Source organism: Oryctolagus cuniculus, chromosome 14 (assembly GCF_964237555.1).
Source record: "Oryctolagus cuniculus chromosome 14, mOryCun1.1, whole genome shotgun sequence".
In the NCBI taxonomy this organism is placed as follows: Eukaryota; Metazoa; Chordata; class Mammalia; order Lagomorpha; family Leporidae; genus Oryctolagus; species Oryctolagus cuniculus.
The window spans coordinates 63,333,068-63,353,116 of NC_091445.1; the positions used below are offsets into that span (position 1 = coordinate 63,333,068).

The 20,049-nt window shown below is 41.1% G+C and overlaps 1 long non-coding RNA gene across 1 annotated transcript in view; it reads left to right on the forward strand.

The window, feature by feature from the left end:
• The first annotated feature begins 403 nt into the window (after window positions 1–403).
• Window positions 404–20,049, forward strand: part of LOC138845182 (uncharacterized) — a 57,304-nt gene continuing 37,658 nt past the window's right edge. Inside the window, exon 1 of the long non-coding RNA XR_011382013.1 lies at window positions 404–498. This is a non-coding gene — a long non-coding RNA (uncharacterized lncRNA). The remainder of the gene's footprint in view (window positions 499–20,049) is intronic.

Here is a 20,049-nt window from a genome sequence, read left to right on the forward strand (position 1 = left end):
TCTGAAAACTGAAACTGCAAGTGACAGGGAGTAAACCAATGCCAGGCATTCGTTATTTTTGCCCCCCTGAAATGCCTTTGGAGCCACCAAGAAATAAGTCACTTACCTGGATCATGGGCTGCAAAGGATGTAGGCTTTTGTGTTCTGCTTTCTAATTTTCTAATTCTTCCAAAAGTGGTCACCCATAGAACGTACACTAGATAAATCTCAGCTGGAACACACTATTCCCAAATTATTTTTGCTAGTAGGAGAAAGGGTTAAATGGTTTTTCCTTTGCATTGGAGAGCTCATCCCCAGCAAAGAACGAGTGCTGGCTGAAGCATATTTGCGTGCTTGGTCAAACCTTGAGTTTTGCAACTTTGCAACCTTGAGTTTTGCAACTCGGCAACCTTGAGAAAGTGAGCAAACGTCTTGGTGCCTTGGTTTGTCTCTAGGAAATGAGAGCCCGAGACGTGCTGAGTTGTAAGAACTGGACTGAGCTGCAAGCGTGCAGATCATGTAAGTGTTAGCAGGGGAGGGGAGGGGAGGAGAGGTCAGAGGAGGGATGCTGCTGCGGTGGGGGTGACAGTGTTGGGGGGAAGGATTCTGGGTGGGGCAGATTCTGGGGGACAGCAGGAGGCCTCTGAGTAGAAAAGCAAGGCTTGGCTCCCAGTGGAGGAGATGTGAAGGGGGACTGGGTTTTTCTTAGATTCATAGGATGCTAGGAGTGGAAGAGTTCTCAGCAACTATGCCACTCAAACAAGTTCATCCTATAGGTGGGGGAACAGTACAGTAAGAGGGTATGTCAAAAAGTTTGTGGAAAAATGAAATTAAAATAGTTAATTTTGGTAAAAAAATCCCCCAATTTTTTCAGAAATATGAAGTTCCATGAACTTTCTGAAGTTCGGGACTTGGCTGTGGGAGGAATCCAGTTAGCAACAGAAGCAGGATTTGAATCAGGTCTCTAATTTCCTGCCCCAGCAGGCTTTCTCTCTTCCACTGTTTTGAATTTGTAACTATTCCAAATTGAGTGACTCTCCAGAGGTGGCCGTGGGAAAGACGTTTCCTTTCCCCAGACCAATTTATCAGGTGGGCCGGCCTTACTGGCAGAGCCACAGCCCAGCTGCTGCCAGCTTCAGATGCCAGCATCACTCTTCATTGCTAGGGTTTCCTAGGTCAGCCCCTGTAACCTTGTTATGTAGATGGCCAAAAAGTAGGATAGGCAGGTTGCTGGGTCCTTAAGGTTCGTGTACCTTCAGTTAGTGGTTTGGGGTTCGCCAGGGACAGAATCTGAAATGAGAAATTGCGGACAAGTAGTTTATTTGGCAGATAATCCCAGGAAAGGTCAGTTGGGGGGAGGTGGCATGAGACAGAGAAGAGAAGGAAGCCAATGATGTACCATTAAACCAGTTACCACTGTGGGCAGCAGAAGCTCGGTTCTGCTGGGGAATCGTGGGAGGCAATGTAGAACGTGCTCCTTAGCACCTCAGTGGTACTGAAATTTTAGCTTGGATAATTATCTGTTGAAGGGGATTCATCTGTGTTGCTGGATATCTAGCAACAGATTGGATCCAGATAGTATAACTTCTTTCCCCTTCCCCTATGTGCTATGACAATTCAAAAAGTCTTAAAACATTGCCAAATGTCCCCTGATGGGACGCTTGCCCGAGACTGGGAAGCTGCTGCCTTAGAGTTATCCTGTTCAGTTGACAAAGCAGAGTATATTTTTCATCTGATGCCTTATCCATCACTGGCAGAGGCCTGTTTCTGGAGCACTGACTCTTTGGAACTCATTGGCCCTGCTATCTTGGTCAGAAAATAATCCTTAGGTAGAGGTTTGCAGGGAACAGGCTCTTTGCAGTTAGAGGTAAGTTTTAGTACATAGGTGGGGCATGTACAATACCTGTGATTTGTGGTCATCTGGGGATCTACTTATCATTCATTCATTTGTTCTACAAATGTTTATCAAGGACCTACTGTGTGCTGGGTGCCAGGCACAATGCAAGGAACTCAATGTTCAATGGTGAGCAAAAATTGGGCACTGTTCCTGCTTCTACACCTTTAGAAGTAACAGTCTAGAGGAGCAGACAGCATGAATATGTTTTTTAATCCTACTGTTGGGATGCTATGATAGGATTCTAAGTACTGGCGTTCTGAAACTATAGCTGTAATTCATGCACCAATCTTCAGGGCATTTGCACTTGTTATTTCCTCTACCTGGAGAATTCGTCTTCCAGAAGCAGAGATGGGTCCTTCACCACATTTAGGATTTAGAGTAAAATCATTGGAAAGCCAGGGATGTATTTTGAGCACTGGGAAGTAGTACACTGGAAGATGGGAGAAAAGTAGACAGACATAACCAGGTTTATACACACACACACACACCGTTCTGGTTCCAGAGTGTAGGATACTGGAAGAGGGGCAAGAATGGATGCCATCATGGTGATGTTTCTCATTCTTAGAAACTTAGACTAATCTGGTTGAATGTTTATGTGTGTGAAATATTTTGGCTATTTGTCCAACAGGGCTCTTGTCTGTCCTCAAATTCCCAGGAACGGAAAAAGTGCTTTTCCCCTTCAAAGAGCTCTTCTGACTTGTGCTCTTCATCAGTGTCCATGTCTTGAGAATGTCTCTAGTTTTGGTTGAGAAATGACAAATTGTAGTTGCCTGCTCTTATTGGATGATTTGCCTGCTGAGGTCCTAACTCCTTAGCTAACCTGGCTGAAACCAAGTATTGTCTTGTTGCCTGGGATCATGTGGAGGACTGTCTTATGGTCCTCAAATATTTTGTGTCTTCTCTATGGAACAGTAATCCATCCCTGGTGAAATTGGTCATGGCCAAGGAGTTGTTGATGAAATGTGGGCAGAAATGAAGCCTGTCTCTTTTGAGCCAGAAGTTTTCAGAGTCACGGAATGGTTGACCATGCCTTATTTTGCCTTTGCAGACGTGTGATAAATGTTTGAAAAAGAAAAATGAAAGAGGCCTGATGAGGCATCAAGATAGCCACAGCTTATTCCTGGATCTTGCACTAACTAGCTGTGGCATACTTACTTTGCTATGCTAGTGATCATAATTGATCCTTAAGATTTCTTTCATTTCTTTATTTTTAAAAAAGATGATTTATTTATTTGAAAGAGTTACAGAGAGAGGAGAGAAAGAGAGGGAAATCTTCCATCCATTGGTTCACTCCCCAGTTGGCTGGAGCCAAGAGCATCTTCCAGTTCTCCCGTATGGGTGGCAGGGGCCCAGGGATTTGGGCCATCTTCTGCTGCTTTCCCAGGCACATTAGCAGGGAGCTGAATCAGAAGTGGAGCAGCCAGGACTCAAATTAGTGCCCATGTGAGATTCTGGCACTGTAGGCAGCGGCTTAACTTGCTGTGCCACAGCACCTGTCCCACATTTCTTTCATTTCTAACACCCTCTATAGATACCATAGAAGTAAAATGATTTTCCGAATTCTTATTGGAAGTACTGCTCCTGCTACCTAGTAGGGAAAAAGACTTGGGTTTTATTGAGTGTTTGAAACAAATATTTTTCTTTAGGGGTGGTCCACTATTCCCAGTTTTTTCTGGAAGCTGTGCTCTATCATCTACCTCATACTTCACCCCCACCTTCCCCTGATAGAGGTGGGGAATGGTTGGCCTGGGCAGTAAAAGACTTGTGAAATCACTTGGTCTGGCCCTGCCAAGGCAACCAGCCACAAGCCAGATGTGAAATTCAATAAATGTATAGCAGGCTAACTTTTAAGATGATAATTTTGTAAGGCCCAAACAGCCCTTGGCAAACAAAACAAAACAAAACAAAACAACAACAACAACAACAAAAACAAACTCCCTTCCCCCCACAGAGGGTCAGGTGTAGGCCTGTGAATATCTATCCTGGCAGAGAGGAGCCTCGGGACTCCCTCCCATGACCAGGAAGTGAGAGAACGTTCTCTACAAATTACTGTCAAAATTTATTCTTAATATGTGTTCTCAGCCATTGTTTGGCTGACCCCGGTCCCCAGAGACACCTTCTCAGGGGCGGCAGGATGCCTTCAGCAGGGAGTTGACAGGCCTGGGTTGTGTCTGAGGCTTGTTGGGGGCGGGCACTGATATCTCCACGGGAGCCAGATGTTTCCCCGGCCCCTCCTCGGCTGTGGTTTCTCAACGCCGGATCTCCAGTCAGGCTCTCTACAAACACAGACGGCACCGCCATCTTGCGCTGCTGCTTCCGCCTCAAGGCTGCCTGGTGGGGAAAAGTGTTCCGTGCATTAGAGGAAGTGAGGCTCCTATTTACTTCATCAGGTGGACGCTGAGCTGCCGTGAAAGGACCGGGCTGGAGCGAAGGGAATACAAACACCCAGAAATAGCCAGAAGAGCTCAGTGCCTCGCAGCTTTGCAGTGTCTCTGGTATTTTCCACACACAACCCCAGCCATGGCCTCAGGGCTACCTCTGCACCCAAAGTGGCAACCTGTAGCCACTGCTGACCTATAGGTTAGGAACTCCTTGAGCTTTTTTTCTTTTATTTATTTATTTGAGAGGTAGGGAGAGAGCGAGAGAGAGCGAGAGCGAGAGAGAGCGAGAGCAAGAGCACGCGCAAGCTAACTAGCTCTTCTATCCATGCGTTCACTCCGCTGATGGCCACAACTGCCAGGGCTGGGCCAGGCCAAAGCCAGGAACCTGGAGATTTCTTCTGGTGTTCCACATGGGTGGCAGGGACCCAGGTAGTTGGACCATACTCTGCTGCTTTTCCCAGGCTATTCGCAGGGAGCTGGGAAGTGGAACAGCCAGGACAGAAATTGGCGCCTGGTGTCAAGGCCTGTGGCTTTTCTGTCCACAGTGCTGTGGGGAACTCTTGATCTTAATCTCTGCTGTTCATGGCCAACTGGGTGACCTCTGAAATATTATGTAATGTCCCTGGGTTCTGATTTCTTCCTTTCTGTGGTACCCAGTGACCTCATGGTGACATTTCTGTACTTATGAAAAATGGTGCCATCTGAATGATTAGTCTTTACCCAGGAGAATTTAAGGAAGGGATTCTTACCTGACCACAGTTCTGTGCACCTGGGGTCACAGTTCCTCTTCTCCGGTAGGGCAGGGATTGTAACTACAGAAGGTTATATTTCAAGAAAAATGCAAAGTTTCTTCCTTTCCAAAAATAAACCTGGGAAGCATTTTCATGTTCCTCTGATTGCTCTGAACCAAATATAAAATTTAATTGACAAGTATGCTAACCTTTATTGTTACCATATTTTCATTTTCCTTTTACCTTTTAGTCATAATTTTTGGTTTTACTAACTTTACTGATCTGACAGGGTATACATGAATTCAATAACTAAATAAATCCATGCATAGCTTGGAGGGAATTTATGGATTGTTAAATCCAGCTGTGCACTTTATAGATTATGTGGTTAGCAGATTAAGCAGTTAAGCTGGAGAAAGAAGGGACTGGGCCTAAGATCCTAAGCTTGTTGCCGTCAGAGCTGGACCAGAGAAGCATGTCTTCTGGTTCTTAGACCAATACTCGGGCCTCTATCCCATGACAACTGTTCTTTTCAGAGTGGACTTACCTGTGATGAGGGGGCAAAGTGAAGCACTTGTATTTTTGCATTTCAGGGACAGGCTTTCAATAATAAGATTCATGTTACAGGTAATGTAGTTATTTTGTATTGGTTACAAAGCTCTCTGTTCACATCTAAGAGTGATATTTGTGACTCTAGGTTATGGGTTCTTCTGCAGTATTCTGAACCTGGTGAGAATTTAGAACTGGATGAAAATGAACAGCAAACTGTCTCCATATTAATGAAAATTTGTGGTGGTTCATTGCCACAGTGTGAAGCTGTGACAATATCTGAGGTCTTTCAAAAAGTTCATGGAAAAGTGGAACTATAAATTTTGTAAACTTCATGGATAGATTTTTCAGACTATTCATTTTCTATGAACTTTTTGAAGGACCCACACATATTTTCACTTATCTAGTTGAAGTAAATGAGTGAATTTGTAATGTGCTTATTTTGTGTCTAGTACTAGGAATTTAATAAATATACCCATGTAATATATATGTGTTAAATATATATTTTTAAAATTTTCAATTATCTTTATATACAGAAGATCATTTAGCATATATTAAGTGAAGATTTCCACATTTTGCTCCCACACAGAAACACAAAGTGTAAAATACTATTTGAGTACTAGTTATAGCATTAATTAAACACCTAAGAGTAATTGTGTATTAATTACAGAGTTCAACCAATAGTTTTAAGTAGAATATAAAATGCAACTTTTGTATTGTTGTGGCTTCCCCCCCCAACCTCCCTCCCTCCCGGGGCCCTCCCCTCTCCCACTCCCTCTCCCATCCTGCCCTTCATCACGTTTCATGTTAAATATATTATTAATGTAGGTAAATGTATGTTTATACCAGCAAATAGTATATAGAATATGTAACACAGATCTAGCACATGTGTGTGAATACCCCCTGGAAGTACTCTGTTGCTTGGCTTCTCCATTCCCCATGCCCCATATCCTCAATTCCCAAATTCTCTTTCCTGACACACTGTGTTCTGCACTGTTAAAGCAGATTAGAGGGCCGGCGCCGTGGCTCAATAGGCTAATCCTCCGCCTTGCGGTGCCGGCACACTGGGTTCTAGTCCCGGTTGAGGTGCCAGATTCTGTCCCGGTTGCCCCTCTTCCAGGCCAGCTCTCTGCTATGGCCAGGGAGTGCAGTGGAGGATGGCCCAAGTGCTTGGGCCCTGCACCCCATGGGAGACCAGGAAAAACACCTGGCTCCTGCCTTCAGATCAGCGCGATGTGCCGGCCGCAGCGCGCCGGCCGTGGCAGCCATTGGAGGGTGAACAAACGGCAAAGGAAGACCTTTCTCTCTGTCTCTCTCTCTGTCTACTCTGCCTGTCAAAAATAAAAAATAAAATAAAATAAAAAATAAAGCAGATTAGAGGCAGCCATATATGAAGGATCAAGCGGCACACAGTGCATTCGTAAGGACTCATTCATATCTGCACAGCCATAAGCAGCAGCAGCCTTGCAGTCAAAATCACGAGTTTCACTGCTCACCTGATGACATCTTTCAGTTCCAAACTGAAGGCACTATTTCAGATGAACTTAACCATATTTTGTGTGATGAACTTGCAAGTCTATTTCAAGAAAATTATAACTAAATAAAAACAAGCTCATATCAGTGTTTTCTTTAGAATCGGGCAAAGTGACAATATAGAGTCCTCAGGGGAAATGTTTAAATCTCCTTATTGATGTTGCCTCTGAGGACGTACTTTAGTGTGGTATGGAAATAATCATGTTGTGTTGAAATTGTCTCTGTTCTCACTGGTATGGAAAGGGTGGGTTCCAAATTCTTTCCAAGTTTGAGCTGCAGTGAATTGTAATATAGTCAAACTCCAGAGTAAGTTTCTCCTCTATCATTTGGAAAATTAATTGGATGAGACACTAAGAGTTTTGCAGATAACCCTTTTCCATGTAATGCTCCCCATGTAAATGTTTAACGATGGTAGCCTGCTGAAGTATGGCTAATCATATGTATGTGTGGTTAACATAATGGTAATACCACATATTTATGTATCATTCTATTTCTGGGGAGCTCTGAATAATTTACAGATTGTTTCTAAATATGATTATAGCTCCCAGATTCTCTGGAAAGCAAGCAGGGGCAGGTTTTATGACTACTGTGTAAACCAATGTGTTTGAGATCTATTAAGAGGCAAATCTAGTATGTCAAGTAGATGCTCCTGGCACCCATGTACTTCATGTTGTTTTCAGTTAGGCCCCAGAGCTTTGTTCATAATCTGCTGTCTTCCTCTAGCTTGCTTCTTGAACACCATCAAACCACATGTTACTGCACGAAGTTCAAGGCAACATGGAATCTGTGCTGTTTTTAATGAGCAATTGAGACCTCCTTCTGTGTTCCCCGGAAATTTTGCCAACAATCACAAACATGTTGTTCTGGGTGACTCTATTTTTACATATTTGTGGATTCCAAAGAATGATGTTTCACTAGATTTTACAGTTTTCCTGGTGGATGGGGGTGATAGGATGCAGTAGACAGAACACTTGCCTGAAATTCAGAGATCTGGGTTCTGTTCTTCAGCTTTCATATAACTTTGGTGTTTGCCAGAGGTCTGTGAACTCAGCTGTGGACACAAGAACCTTTCCCAGGAGATGGGACTTCAGGAAGTAAACTTGAGTGATGATGGAAGGCTTAACTGGAGCCCTTTGGTGGAAGGATCCTTTTTGCAAACTCAGTCTTTCCCTTTTTTTCAGTCACTGCTGTAGAGTTTTGGAAGTGAAAGCTACAAGGACAGCCCAGTAATAGGGCCACCATTCTTGAGGTCTTTACTTATATGCAGTCATGATTATGTTTCATTGCATGATCTAGGTTTTAGCTGCATGTGATTTGAGCAAGTGACATAACCATTCTGGGTCTTAGTTTCACTAATTGTAAAACAGGAGGGGTTTGACTAGATATATTGGTTTTCAAATGGGGCCCTTTGAATCTCTAAGAACCCTTGGGAGAGAGCATCAAATATCTAGGAATACTTGGAGACATTATCAAAGAAGGAACTACTTTAGCAGATTTCTTGTTTTCCCCTTCACTTTAAAAATCATAGGAGCTTTGCCTTTTATCTGTGTTAAGTAGTGGAGTTACTTAAAAAAAAAGTCTTATCACATACACAAACATACACACACACACACACACACACAAATGCTTATCACACTAAAAAGAGTTTTGCTTGACTTCTGTCAAGATGGAGTAAAAGAGACTGTATATATCCCTCTACTGAAATAAACAAAAAATAATATATGAAATAAGTTTTTGAAATACAAGACAATAATAACTCAAGCATATGAAGCCAAGGCAAGAAACATCAAGAGAAGTGATAACATCTGACACTCCCACAGGGCCAAGAGTAGTGCCTGCTCCCACTGGTCAGACTGGAGAACCTTACAATTCATGGAGCACTGGGTGGAGTACTTAGAATAGTTGTGTCTCAGTAGTGTGAAATAATTAGCTCAAGGCTAAATACTGTGCTGAACATGCCTTGCAAGACTTGAAAGCAAGAACAAAAGGACCAGTCTATTTCTTTGCAATTTAATTGTACCCAAGAATAAAACTTAAAAATATTTATAAGAATACAAAAATCTCCATCACCAAACCATTACAATTTATGATGATTAGAACTCAAAAATTACCAAGCATGTAAAAAACAGGAGAATATGACCTGAAATGAGGAGAAAAAACATTGATTTAGAATTGACATAGATGTTAGAATTAATAGGCAAGGGCATTAAAGCAATTTTTAACTGTAGTCCACATTAAAAAAAGACATGAAAAATACTTTTTAAAAAGCCCCATTCAAGTGTATATGAGAGTACTTCAAGAAGTTCATTGAAATGTGTATTATGAAGAAACTATGCATGGATTTCAAAATTTGTACCAAAAAGCCTTATCTTTTAATTACATGCTTTCATAAACTTTTTGAATTGCAGAAATGAAAACTATAAAGTTACAGATGAAAAATATAGTAGATGGGATTAATGGCAGCTTATGTTTCAAAAGAAAAGATTAATGAATTTGAAGCTATCAAAATGAAGCATAACAAAAAGAATGAAGAAAATAAACAGCATCAGTAAACTATGCAGCAACCTCAAAAGGACCAATATATGTGTAATTGGAGTCCTTACAGACAAAGAGGAAGGACAAAAATATTTGAAGAAAGAGTAGCTAAAAAAAAATCCCATATTTGATGAAAGCATAAACCCACATATTAGTTTCCTATTGTTGCTATAACAAATTTCTGTTAACTTATTGGTTTAAAGCAATGCAAATTTACTCTCATATTTCTGAAAGTCAGGAGTCTGAAATGTTTCAAGGTGTTGCTAGAGCTGTATTCCTTCTCAAAGCTCTGGAGAATACATTCCTTACCTGTTCTAACTTTTAGAGGCTGCATACATTCATTGGCTTATGTCTGCATTATTCTAAGTGCTTCTTTCATTGTCCTCCTCCTCCTCTGGCCTCCTGTCTTTTTCTAATAACCATTATTTTGATTACATTGGGCTTGCCTACATGTCAGAATAATCTTCCCATCTCAAGATCATCAGCCTAATCACATCTACAAAATTCCTTTTGCAATGTGAGGTAACATTCATAGGTATTATGGTTGAATTGTCTACAAAAAGATATGTTGAAGCCTTAATCTGTAATAACTGTGAATGTGACCTTATTTGGAAATATGATCTTTATATATATAACTAACACGCAAATTAAGATAAAGTCAAACTGGAATAGGCAGGTCCTTATGAGAGAGAAGGAAGAAAACACTATGTGAAAATATGGACACATAGGGAAGGTGGTCATGAGAAGATGTAGGTAGAGGTTGGAGTTATGCTCTGACAAGCCAAGGAAAATTTGGGGTCACCAGAAACCTTAAGAAGTAAGGAAGGATCCCTATCTAGAGGTTTCAAAAGGAGCACAGCCCTACCAGCACCTTGATTTTGGATCTGTGGCTTTTAGGACTGTGAGAGAATAAACCTATGTTATTTTAAGTCCCTTAGTAGCTCTGTGGTGATTTGTTATTACATCTATAGGAAACTGATACAAAAAGTTTAGGAATTAGAAGATAGACAATATTAGAGGGCTGTTTCTATACCTACCTTATACTGTGGATTAAAGCCAAGAACTTTGAAGATAATTACAGCAAAACGCATCAGAATTAAGTGATCAAAAGTCACCAATAAAGAGAAAAAGTATGAAGGCAGTCAGAGAAAAGAGACACTTTTTAAAAATTTATTTATTTATTTTAAAGTCAGAGTTAGAGGAGAGGCAGAGAGAGAGAGAGGTCTTCCATCCAGTGATTCACTCCCCAATTGGCTGCAACTGCTGGAGCTGTGCTGATCTGAAGCCAGGAGCCAGGAGCTCCTTCCAGGTCTCCCATTCGGGTGCAGAGGCCCAAGGATTTGGGACATCTTCTACTGCTTTTTCAGGCCACATCAGAGAGCTGGATTGGAAGTGGAGCAGACGGGTCTTGAATTGGTGCCCATATGGGATTGGTGCCCATAGTGGGCATTAACCCACTGCGCCACAGTGCTGGCCCCGAAAGGAGACACTTTAAACAGGAACAAAGATACTGATAACAGCAGATTTCTTTTCAGAAACAATGTAACCCAGAAGACAGTAGAATGACATAAAGTACTGAAAGATAAAAACTGTCAATCACAATTCTATATTCAGTGAAAATATATTTTAAAAATGAAAATGAACATCTTTAGGTATCCTGAAGTTTAAGAATTCATGACAAGCAGACATTCACTAAAGATGCTAAAGGAAGTTCTTGGAGTTTTCATTGTGATGCAACAGAGCTCTGGTTTGAGTCCTGGCTGTTCTACCTGTGATCCAGCTTCATGCTAATGCATCTGGGATAACAGCAGGAGATGACCTGAGTTCTTGGACCCCTGATTCCCACATGGGAGACCCGGATGCAGTTCCTGGCTCGGTCCAGTCCCAGCTGTGGCAGCCATTTGGGGAGTGAACCAGTGGGTGGAAGGTCCATCTTTTCTCTCTCCCTCACCCTCTCCCTTTAAATGCATTTAAATAAGTGAATATTTTTTCAAAAAATAAGGAAGCCATTCAAGCAGAAAGAAAATTATTACTAGATGTAAACTGGACCTACACAAGTGGTTGAAGAGCATCTGAAATGCTAATAACATGGATAAATATGGAAGACTTTCCCCTTATTGTTCATCTTTTTAAAAGGTAACTGTTAATAATTTAGTTACTGCATCGTAAAATACATAACGATAAAATGAGTACAATAATAACACAAAAACCAGGAGGACAGAAGGGAAATATACCACTATTTAAAAAAAATTTTTTTTTGACAGGCAGAGTTAGAAAGAAAGGTCTTCCTTTTTCCATTGGTTCACCCCGCAAGTGGCCGCTACAGCCAGCATGTTGTGGCTGGTGCACTGTGCCGGTCCTAAGCCAGGAGTCAGGTGCTTCTTCCTGGTCTCCCATGGGTTGCAGGGCCCAAGCACTTGGGCCATCCTCCACTGCACTCCTGGGCCGCAGCAGAGAGCTGGACTGGAATAGGAGCAACCGAGACAGAACCGGTGTCCCGACCAGGACTAGAACTTGGGGTGCTGGCACTGCAGGCAGATGATTAGCCTAGTGAGCCACAGTGCCAGCCAGTATACCACTATTAAGGTTCTTACACAATATATGAAATGGTTGTGATAAGAATAATTAAGGATGTATACTATAACCCAAAGTAGCTACTAGAATGAGAAAACAAAGGTTGATAGCTAAAAATTCAATAAAAAGGAGAAAATGGAATCATTAAAAATAATCTAAGATGATGGCTAAATAATAGTTGTATAGGAGAATGACCTTATTCTTGGAAGACATCAATGAAGTGTTTGGGAATGGGACATAAAGGTATATGAAAGATAATGAAATAGTTAATTAAAATATATGTGTAAAGTGAGCACATAAATCTAGTGAAATACAGTTAATAGGTTAGTCAGGGTAGGTATACCTGAGTAGGCTATAGGCCTGTTCTTTGTCTATTCCTACAACTTTTCTGCACATTGGAAGCATTTATTTTTTTGATTTAAAAACTACCCCATTCTGGGCAAGGGACTTGGATAGATGTTTATGCAAAGATGTTGTCCAAATGGCCAATAAGCATATGAAAAGATGCTCAACACCACTAGTAATCAGAATTATAAACCACAGTGAGGTCTCACCTCACCTCACACTCACTAGAATGACTTATGTAAAGAAACAAAATAACAAGTGCTTCTGAGGATGTGCAGAAATGTGAACATCTGTGCATTGTTTATAGGATGGTAAAATAGTACAAATATAAAAAACAGTATAGGTGTTTGTCATGGTCAAAAAGTAGAACTAGCCTATGATCCATTAATTTCACTTCTGTATATATATTCAAGAGAATTGACAACATAGTCTTGAAGAGACTATTTGAATACCCATGTTCATAGGCACATTAAATACAATAGTCAAGTGTTAAAGCAATCTGAATGTCCTTCGGCAGGTGAGTGAATAAACAAAATGCGGCATATGCATATATTAGAATATCACTCAGCATTGAAAAGGAAAGGAATCCTGTCACCTGCTATAAAAGAGAAACCTTGAGGGTGTTGTGTTGAATGAAATGAACCAGTCAAAAAATTATGAATACTGTATGATTCCACTTATATGAAATATATAAAAAGGTCAAATTCATAGAAATTGAAGTGGAGTGGTGGTTTCAAGGAGCTGGGATGTAGAGGCAAAAGATGGATTGTTTAATGGATATAGAATTTCAAGTTTTTTTAAAGATTTATTTTATTTATTGAAAGAGTTACAGAAAAAGGTAGAGATGGAGAGAGGTCTTCCATCCGATGGTTTACTCCCCAGATGGCCGCAACAACAGGAGCTGCGCCTATCTGAAGCCAGGAGCTTCTTCCAGGTCTCCCACATGGGTGCAGGGGCCCAATGACTTGGGCCATCTTCCACTGCTATCCCAGGCCATAGCAGAGAGCTGGAAGGGAGGAGGAGCAGCCGGGACTAGAACCGGTGCCCATATGGGATGCCGGCCTTTCAGGCCAGGGCGTTAACCCACTGCACCACAGCGCTGGCCCCAGAATTTCAAATTTGTTGATGAAATTGTTCTGCATTTCCATTTCACAGCAATATGAATGTAATTAACAGTACTAAGTATATGAATGTATATTCATATTTAGCAGTATGAATGTAATTAACAACATTAGTATAATTAATATTGAGCTATATAAATAGCTGTGTATTTATTATATATAATGAACAATATTGAGCTGGTGTGGCACAGAGGGTTAAGCTGCTGATGTGACTCCATCCCACATTGGAGGGCTGATTTAAGTCCTGACTACTGTGCTTCTGGTAGGATTTCTACTGTTGTTCCTAAGAAGGCAGCAAAAGATGGCCAAGTCCTTGGGCCCCTGCTCCCCATGTGTTAGAGCAGATGGAGTTCCAGGCTCCATCTCCAGCTTCAGCCTGGCCCAGATCTGGCTGTTTGGGCCATCTGGGGCGTAAGCTGATAGATGGAAGATTCTCTATTTCTCTCTCTTTAAAAAAAAATGTCTTTTTAAAAAAGTGATTACGATAAATTTTATGATGTATTTTTACCACAGTAATTTAAAAAAATAAAGTCAATCCAAGCAGAAAAAGATGAACAATTAAGTTGTGGAATATCCTTACCATGGAATACTATTTAGCAGTGGACAGGAGTAAATGATTTGACACATGCAAAAACATGGTTAAATATCAAAATAATTATAGTGAATGAAAGGCCAGAGGAAAAGATATGCATACTATGTGATTCCATTTATAGAAAATTCTGGTATGTGCAAATTAACTGTGACAGAAATCACACCCATTGTTACTTGGAGATGAGAGAGTGAGGCAGGAAGTGGGAGAGAGGAATTGCAAAAGGATATAAGGAAACTTTTATGAGTTTTGGACATATTTGCTCTCTTGAAGGTAGTAATGGTTTTATAAGTATATACATATGGCAAAACTAGTAAATTTTGGGCTTTAAATGTGTACAGTTTATTTTGTCAATTGTTCTTTATAAAACTTTTCAAAAAGACTTTAACTGTCAGACCACTTAATACCTATCTTCTCTTTCCACTCTAATGAGCAAAATTTCCAATGAAGAAATTGCTGATATGCATGATTATAATCCATATAGAAAGTGATTTGGCAATAGATATCAAGGTCCCTAAAAATGTTCATTTGTTTTACCCCAGAATCCCATTTGTGATAATCCGGTCTAAAGAAACAACTGAAGACAGAACAAATGAGAAAATTCTTACAACTTGTTCTCACACAAAATCTGTAGAGATTACAAAAATATTGTCCTTAAAATCATGCTAGAAAGCAACAAAGGAGTCTTTGATTAGCCAAAAATAAGTTATGGATTTCAGAAAAAGGAAAGATGGTTTGGATAAGATCAAGGAAGGAACTCACAACCCCAAACTCATGCAGAAGGGAACTTCTGCAAATGTGGGCATGGCTCCAAAGATACTTCTAGCCCAAAGTGTGGTGGCTTCCAGAAATTTGATAAGAAGCCCCTTGGGGCAGATATTAGAGGGTAATGAATTGGAGTTCCTCACGGAAGCATCCAGTTCTGCCGACTGCCTCTGCTTGCTCACCGTTTTTTCTCCTTTGTTTCTTCCATGCCCAGACAGTGAGCAGCCAGTGTATCTGTCTCTAGGTAGGAACAGTCAGCAAGGAGAGGATAGGTGGGCCTCTGGTGGCCACAATACCCAAGTGACCCAACTGGGTCCCCGTTAGGAGACCTAGGGCCTGGCCTGAGGTATAGCACATTCTGTTCCTCACCTAAATGATAGGAGTCAGGCAAGAGGTCACACTGCCCAGAACAACATATCCTGCTCTCTCCAACAAGCAGGCGGAGCCACACGAAGATTGAAATGAAAGGAATGGGAAAAAATTATAAAAGGAAAATGCTAACCAAAATAGAACAAATTTGGCAATACTAATACCAAACAAAACAGAACTCAAGGAAAATATTATTAAAAGGAAAAAGACTAATGTCTCAGAATGATAGAAGTATATATCACTCAAATTTTTACGACCCTGACAACATTGCTTCTAGATATATAAAGCAAAAGCAAATAGAAAATATAAAGATAAACGAGGACAAATGGGTAGCTCAGTAATTACAGTGAACTTTAACATATATATTTGGGAAACCAATAAATAACACTAAAAATAAGTAATCATATAAAGCAGGGATGGAGAACATCTGGCCTATGGGCCATATAAGACCCCTGGAATCATTTGGTGTGGCCCTGCCAAGGTAGGTACAAGTGAGACTCAAAATTCAATAAATCTATAGCAGGCTAATTTTTAGGTTGTTAATTGTGTATAGCCTGCAGATGATGTTGTAAATATTCAAATGGCCCTTGGCAGAATCAAACTTCCTCACCCCTTCCATAACTCAGTAGAAAAATCTGACGTGTGTATCTGACAAAAAAGCCAGTATGCTTTTTTTTCAAAAGCACATTAAGCTTTCAGAAAAACATGGATCCTGTATTAGAAAATGTTAATACTTTTTTTTTAAAGAAATTATTTGAAAGAGTTAGAGAGGTGAGGGGGAAGAGACAGAGCGCAATCTTCTCATCTCCTGTTTCACTCCCCAAATGGCTGCAAAGACGTGGGCCAGGCTGGACTGAAATCAGGAGCCTGAAACCCCATCTGGCCCAGGTACTCAGGCCATCTTGAGCTGTTTTCCTAGGCACACTGGCAGGGAGCTGGATTGGAAGTGGATCAAGCAAGGCTCCAACTGGCGCTCATTTGTGGTGTTGGCATTTCAGGCAGTGACTTAACCTGTTTTGCCACAATGCTGGCCCCTTTTACCCATCTTTTAAAAAAGAAAATAATATACTAACCACTAAGTGTTAAAATGATTGGGAAGAAAAAAACCAACAAAACCTCAAAACCAATATACTCCTTGAAATCAGAAAAAAAAGTTCCACTTCTCTGTAATACTTGGTTAAAGAGGAAATAAAAAAGTGATTTAGAAAGTACAACATGTTAAAACCTGTGATATGGTCAAGACAGTACTTGGGAAAATATTTTGATCATAACTGTACTTATTTAGGAAAAATAAGGGAGATAGAAAATTAATGAACTAATCTTTGAAACCAAGACACTGGATTCATCTGAGAAAAATAAGCTAAAAAACACAGCATGACAAGCCTAATAAAGATAAAAGTAGAAAATAATTACACAGAAATTAACGAGTGAGTAAACAAACAGTGGAATTTCTCAGCAAAATCCAAAGCTGGTTCTTTGCAAAGACCTGTGGGTTGCGGGTTCACATTCACAGAGTCTTCTCTGTGTCCCATCCTTCCTCATCCCACCCAGCACCAATGTCGGGCGCTGCCAGGTGTACCCAATGGATGTTCTCCTGCACCTCTTCTCAGAGGCTCTGACTCCTGAACATACCGTTTAAGAGACTTGTGGCAGGTGGTACTCATCAGTTTATTTTATCGAAGCCTACACACATTAGAAAATTTGCAGCCTGTAGAATTGTACATATTAGGGACTGTGTACAAACTCCAGCAATCTGGAACCTTTCTGAATACATTGTCAAAAATCTGGTACTTAAAAACCCATGGCTTTCTTTGGGAGGAAGAAATCTTTCTTTTGTGAGCAAGGACTGAGGGAGGGAGTGTGCGTTTACTTGTTCAACTGAAACAGGGTGGGACCCTACACTCTAATCTTTTCTTCCTCCATTCAGTTTGTTAGAATTGGATGTCCTGGGCCGGCGCCATGGCTCACTAGGCTAATCCTCCGCCTGTGGCACCGGCACACCGGGTTCTAGTCCCAGTTGCTCCTCTTCCAGTCCAGCTCTCGGCTGTGGCTCGGGAAGGCAGTGGAGGATGACCCAAGTGCTTGGGCCCTGCACCCTCGGGAGACCAGGAAGAAGTACCTGGCTCCTGGCTTCGGATCAGCGCAGCGCTGGCCATAGCGGCCATTTAGGGGGTGAACCAATGGAAGGAAGACCTTTCTCTCTGTCTCTGTCTCTGTCTCTGTCTCTCTCTCTCACTCTAACTCTGCCTGTCAAAAAAAAAAAAAAAAGAATTGGATGCCCTTATTTCCCTCCTATATCCAAGGTGCTGATAACTAATTAGCTCAAATAACTTGAATTTAGAATCTTGGGATTTAAAAGGAATCTGAGAAATTATGAAATTGACAGTCCCCAACAACTTGATACCTTTCAACAGAGGGATTTCTCATTGTCATCTTTTGAATATTCCTACCAGTTGAGTGACTTTTGTTCATTTCACTTTTTGTAGTGTTTGTGATGGAAACAGAGTTTTGGGTGGTATAGATGCAATGATTTAAGTCAAGTAAGGCTTCACTAATAGGAAGGTCATAAGAAGTCCAGAGATCGAGAGTCAGACTGGGGCAGATGCTCAAAGGAGTGACCAGGGAGAACATTGACTCCCTATACCAGAAGTTATGCTAATGTGGAAGGTGAGAGGAACCTGGGGAGAAATGAGCAAAGTCCAAATTGCCCATTTCGTACACAAAGAGACAGATCTATACAATTTCATTGACTTGCCCAGGTTCAGGAAGCTGTTCAGTGACAATGCCAAGATTGGAACTCAAGACCATTTACCTGGTGTTATTGTAGTCTCCTAAATGTGACATGCTGGCACATTCTTTTCCGTTTTGCACCTGCTCTTCCCTTCGCTTGAAACCACAGGCCAATGCATCAGCTAACCTTGATCATTGGAAGCTCTTCACTCCCTCCCCACCCTGCTTTCCCTACACCTCCACCCTTAACACTACTCATCCTATCTGAAACTTTCCTTGACCTCTTCCCAGGCTGTGGTGTAGGTGATCACTGCCTATTTGGGTTACTTCCTGTGTCTGGAACACACCTGTTATTGTGGTGTTTGTACTTCTAGAATGCATTTCTAGTGTATCTTCCCAACCAGATTACATGAGACTGTATATGTAAAGCATGTAGGGAACTTGGTCAGACTTGTGCTAAATGGCAGTAGTTGGTCACAGATTTGTTATTACATTCTATGTTTTTGTATTACATGTTTGCATATTATTTATATATTATATGGTGCTCTCCTTGAAGGCCAAGCCTGAGTGTTATTTGTCTTGTATGTCTTCAAGTCCTAGCTGTATAGAGGTGGAATGATTTTACCAGGACAGGATGGAATCTTTGATATTTGTTGGAAAGGCCAGTATATGTCTTAGCTGTTAAGACACTGGTAAGATAGCCACATCCCATATTGGACGACCTGGGTCCCAGTCATGACTCTGCTCTTGATTTCAGCTTCCTGCTAATGCAGACCCTGGGAAGCAGTGGTGATGGCTCAAGTAGTTGGGTCCCTGACACCTACATGGAAGATCAGGGTTGAGTCCTGGCTCCCAGCTTCAGCCTGATCCAACCCTGGTCATCTGGAGGAGTGAACCACTGGATGAGATATCTCTTGTCTGCCTTTTTATCTCTCTCTCTCTCTTAAAAATATTTTCTAGAATTGCTATGGTAATAAAAAATAGACACCCTATTGCTTGCATTTCCAGATAAACCTCCCCATTCTACCCATATACCTTTAACTTAGTATCTTCTGGTTATATAGTATACATTGAGGAAATCCATCAGAGCTGGCTTGTGAGCCCTCTTCCCAATGCTAAGCATTTTATTACATAAGACAACAGCTAATATTCCTTGAACTCGCTTGAGTGGAGCAATTTCAAAAACATGGGAACAGTAGTGTCAGGAATTGTGTTTGGCCTGAGAGTTGAGTCTTCATATCACATAATTAAGCTGCTTCATGATCTGTACTAACTATTATTATTTTCTCCTCACGCTCTCACTTTCTTTTCCTCTCCATCCGCTGTTTCCTGTCATCTGCTCTAGATATGCTTTGCTTTCCAGACTCTGAGATGGAGCTGCCTGTGGGGTCCAGCTGTCACTGCACTCCCTGTTTTTATACTTCAGCTTCCAGCAGGTGAACTAGAGGAGATATGGAGGTCATTATTCATGTGAGACAAGTCCTTTGTGGGATGTACATATCACCAGGACACAGGCCCTTGCTTTCTCATCTTTGGGTTTCCCACAGTACTTCACACGGGTACTCATGTACGGTAATTCCACAGTAAATATTCGTTGGATGAAGGACTCTTCAGTAAACTTCTAGATGTGATATCTGGAGGTTGTGCCTCATAGCCAGTAAGCCTCTTGGTGTGAAATTTGCAACTTTCATCATTGGCTGTGTAATAGGGTTCAAGTGTTGATTTAAGCTATAATCTACAGATGATCGGTTGCTTTAATTAAGGAAGTATTAGGAGTGGTCAGCTTGCCTTTAGTCAGAAGTCACACTTGAAAGCCATCTTCTGTAAGCCATTTCCTTTCAGTTTTAGAAGTTCTAGAAACTCACACGGTGTTATGTGAATGTTATGTTAGAATGTAATGGTGGTATTTAATAGGAGTGGCTTAAATATATTTTGAGATATTTCCACTCTTGTG